The following is a 4,948-nucleotide window of genomic DNA, read 5'->3' as shown; positions in this document are numbered from 1 at the left end:
CCCAACAGTTGTCAGTGCACTTCAATACCGCTATACAGCAGTAGTGTGGCTCCTGCCTTTTATATACTGCTTTCATCCTGCTTTCATAGTGCAATATCCTGCTTGGTGTAGATGAGCCCTAAACCTCCCTTTAGGATCAAAGTTGCATTTCCAGAGCTTCCCCACGCCCCACCACCACCAATCCACTACCTTGCTGCCTTGTTGTGGGGTCTTGTGCCAGGAGACAAATCCACCACCTATCCAACCTCTTACGAGCATCCAGGAAACCCTGTATATTCCCCTTCCTCTGAAACAGATAAAAAAAGTTGTTCTAACTTTATTTCTTATATCACTTTAAAGCTGTGAGTTGTGCTCCTTGGGTGGTCAATGCCCTTTTAGGCCTCCAATAACCACTCCCACAATTACTTCCTTGTTTGGCAAACGTCTCCCCCTATGATGTAAACTTGCCTTAGAGGTGTGCATGTGTGGAGCATTTATACCCCCAGCGCGTCTGCTCTTACCTGGCATGATACTGTAGCGGTCATTTTGCCCCTGCACCCTTTTTACTCTTTCCTCCATCCTGTTGTTCATTCCCTATGGTTGTACCATTGAACTGTCACTATCTTTTTCTCTTGTTCATCACAACAATTTCTACATTAACTCATGATACTTTTGCTGCCATTTTTTTTTTTTTTGCATCTTTCACTTGCTTCACCACTTTTATGGTTCTGTCAGTAGCAAAGGGACACTGAAGGTTATAATTTACTTTTGTCAACAGAGACACAAACTCACCTTTCCTTACACTTATCCTGTTACTGTCCCCATAGCTCAGACATTTCCCTGTAGTACCTTAATATCCTTCTCTCCCACAAAAATGAGAAAAAATTTACATATTAATTATATCTTGTCTGGTAAAAATGAAACAGACACCTGTAATTATGCAGAGGTGCCACACACTTGCACATTGCTAAATCAGTGATGAATGGGAAAGAGAGCTCATTAAAATGAATAACAAATTTGCTGCATAATGCAACTAGATTTACAGAACATGTTCATTCAATGGGGTTGAAACATGCGATATTAAGAAGCATGTGTGAAGAAGCCTTCCAGAGAACAATTTAAATAATCGTGTTGTATCTGGACTCTTTGGATCTTTTTAATCATTTTCTCTTTCTAAATAATCAAAATAGTTCCTCATAATCCTTTTATCTATTCTAATACGTTGCTTGCTAGAAAACTTGCTTTGCTATTGAGCAATGCATGTGTCTGTTCTCAAGACATAGTTAAAGTTAATATGAATGGTACCACTGCTGATAAAGCTCATGGCAGCAGCTGTAATGTTACGGAACGTTTATGAAAATTCCCATTGTCACAAAAGGAAATTAATAAATAAAGAATGTCCACAAAAACACCCGCTTCTAAGGGAGAAACAACAGTCATTTAGAATACAAATTATACCCAGGTCCTAGGAATGAAAGGAGCTCTGTGGCCTAATTAGGGAGACTGGGGATTAGAAAGCTGAGCGGAGAAGGCTGCAGGCATTAGAGGTGGAAGGCTGTGGGCAGAGTAACTGAATGAATGGGGTAAAGTAGACCTCCCCAACGTGGTACCCTCCAGATGTTTTCAACGTTAACTCCCACCAGCCCCAGCCAGCATGACCAATGGTCAGGAATGTGGGGAGTTGTCTGTAATCTGGAGGGCACCAGGTTGGGGAAGACTGAGTTAGAGTAATGAGTGAACAGGAAACTGAGGGATGTTTAGGTGGTAAACAACTGAGGGAAAGGAAAGAGGAGGCAGGAGTTTAGGAAGGAAGAAACTGTTCACCCATTTTACCATCATTTCAGTAATGGTTGTTATGTTTTTGATCACTTTATTGTTTTACATATTACCATATGTAATATTGTATAATAGTATAGTAAAATTTCAAGTTTGTATGTGTTGCAATGATCTGTGGATTGAGCAATAAACGTTTTGTGTTGTGAAAGAAGAAACTAATGAAAATGGGATGTGTGTGGTGTGGGGGAATGCAGAAGCCAAGAACATGAAAGTCTTTTGGATACTGTAAAATTATGGGCCAAGGAGGAATTCAAGGGACATTGGGGGCTCATCTACACCAAGCAGGATATTCCACTATGAAAGCGGTATATAAAAGGCAGGAGTCACACTACTGCTTTATAGCGGTATTGAAGTGCACTGACAACTGTTGGGGCCCAGGACACATCTACACCAAGCAGGACATAGCACTATGAAAGTGATATGAAAGTGGTATATGGTATGTGTCAATGGGCCCCAACAGTTGTCAGTGCACTTCAATACCTCTATAAAGCTGTAGTGTGGCTCCTGCCTTTTATATACCGCTTTCATTCCACTTTCATAGTGGAGTATCCTGCTTGGTGTAGATGAGCCCAGGATGTCCAGGTCTGGGAAGAGCTCTTAGAGCTTTTAAGTGTTTTATTGGAATGTATCTTCTGTTAACCATGTATCTGTGATTAAAAAGCCACATCTGCTGAAATTCTTCCATTAATTCATCATAACTAGTGCTAGGAAAACTCCCCATAGCTTGATTTGGAATGGGATTGACTGAAATGATGTACTTCCTTTAAAAAAAGAAAGAAAGAATATAGGTCGTTTCTTTCTGACCCTATTCTGAAATTCGGACCTCATCATTTGCTCAGTAACCTGATGGGGCATCCATCCCGTACCAAAACCTCAACTGCAGGTTCTTTCACATTAACCCCTTATTTCTATGAATCTTGGCTGCTGTGAAACTATTGCCCTGTTGTTGTTTATTTGTTAAGTCGCTTCTGACTCTTCGTGACTTCATGGACCAGCCCACGCCAGAGCTTTCTGTCGGCCGTTGCCACCCCTAGCTCCCCCAAGGTCAAGTCTGTCACCTCCAGAATATTATCCATCCATCTTGCCCTTGGTCGCCCCCTCTTCCTTTTGCCTTCCACTTTCCCTAGCATCAGCCTCTTCTCCAGGGTATCCTGTCTTCTCATTATGTGGCCAAAGTACTTCAATTTTTCCTTTAATACCATTCCCTCAAGTGAGCAGTCTGGTTTTATTTCCTGGAGTATGGACTGGTTTGATCTTCTTGCAGTCCAAGGCACTCTCAGAATTTTCCTCCAACACCACAGTTCAAAAGCATCTATCTTCCTTTACTCAGCTTTCCTTATGGTCCAGCTCTCGCAGCCATAGGTTACTACGGGGAATACCATTGCTTTAACTATGCGGACCTTTGTTGTCAGTGTGGTGTCTCCGCTCTTAACTCTTTTATCAAGATTTGTCATTGCTCTCCTCCCAAGAAGTAAACGTCTTCTGATTTCCTGGCTGCAGTCAGCGTCTGCAGTAATCTTTGCGCCCAGAAATACAAAGTCTGTCACTGCCTCCACGTTTTCTCCCTCTATTTGCCAGTTACCAATCAAGCTGGTTGCCATAATCTTGGGTTTTTTTTGAGGTTTAACTGCAACCCAGCTTTTGCACTTTCTTCTTTCACCTTTGTCATAAGGCTCCTCAGCTCCTCCTCGCTTTCAGCCATCAAAGTGGTGTCATCTGCATATCTGAGATTGTTAATGTTTCTTCCTGCGATTTTAACTCCAGCCTTGGATTCGTCAAGCCCAGCACGTCGCATGACGTGTTCTGCATACAAGTTGAATAGGTAAGGTGAGAGTATACAACCCTGCTGTACTCCTTTCCCAATCTTAAACCAGTCCGTTGTTCCATGGTCTGTTCTTACCGTTGCTACTTGTTCGTTATACAGATTCCTCAGGAGGCAGACAAGATGATTTGGTATCCCCATACCACCAAGAACTTGCCACAGTTTGTTATGATCCACACAGTCAAAGGCTTTAGAATAGTCAATAAAACAGAAATAGATGTTTTTCTGGAACTCCCTGGCTTCCTCCATTATCCAGCGGATATTGGCAATTTGGTCTCTAGTTCCTCTGCCTTTTCTAAACCCAGCTTGTACATCTGGTAATTCTCGCTCCATGAATTGCTGGAGTCTACCTTGCAGGATCTTGAGCATTACCTTGCTGGCATGTGAAATAAGTGCCACTGTACGATAGTTGGAACATTCTTTAGTGTTTCCCTTTTTTGGTATGAGGACATAAGTTGATTTTTTCCAGTCTGATGGCCATTCTTGTGTGTTCCAAATTTGCTGGCATATGGCATGCGTCACCTTGACAGCATCATCTTGCAATATTTTAAACAGTTCAGCTGGGATACCGTCGTCTCCTGCTGCCTTGTTATTAGCAATGCTTCTTAAGGCCCATTCAACCTCACTCTTCAGGATGTCTGGCTCTAGCTCACTGACCACACCGTCTGAGCTATCCCCAATATTATTATCCTTCCTATACAGATCTTCCGTATATTCTTGCCACCTTTTCTTGATCTCTTCTGTTTCTGTTAGGTCCTTGCCATCTTTGTTTTTGATCGTACCCATTTTTGCCTGGAATTTATCTCCAGTGTTTCTAACTATAACTATTGCCCTATTCAGGTGTTATACTTAAATAGGATACTTTAACACATCTAAGGGAGTTATCTTATGCATGTTTAGCCAGAAAAAAAACAACTCACAGCAGGCCCCAGCCATCCAGCTGTGCATTTAGTCTCACTCTATTTAAGTAATAATTAAGAGATATTAGCTGGAGTATTTAAAATGTTAGAGGCATTTTTTAAAGTTAACTAGAGCCCTATTTAGGCATTCTCTGGAACATGTGTGGGCTTCAACCAGGGCAGGCTGGATCATCAAGCCACATGCCCAACCTCCCAATGTGCGCAAACCCCATTTCTGATCTTTGTGCATTCAGCCAAATGTGCCTTGAATCCTCCCAATTGTAAATCCTGATAACCCTTTGCCATGAAAACACAGCCCTGCTTCCTCCTCTCACACATTCATTCTGAGATCCTGAATAGGGTTAATAAGTCCTTGAGACCAAGCAAGTCGTCAAACCCTAATCAAGGCTCT

Source organism: Elgaria multicarinata, chromosome 5 (assembly GCF_023053635.1).
Source record: "Elgaria multicarinata webbii isolate HBS135686 ecotype San Diego chromosome 5, rElgMul1.1.pri, whole genome shotgun sequence".
Classification (NCBI taxonomy): domain Eukaryota; kingdom Metazoa; phylum Chordata; class Lepidosauria; order Squamata; family Anguidae; genus Elgaria; species Elgaria multicarinata.
Note: the sequence above shows the minus strand (reverse complement) of the source record.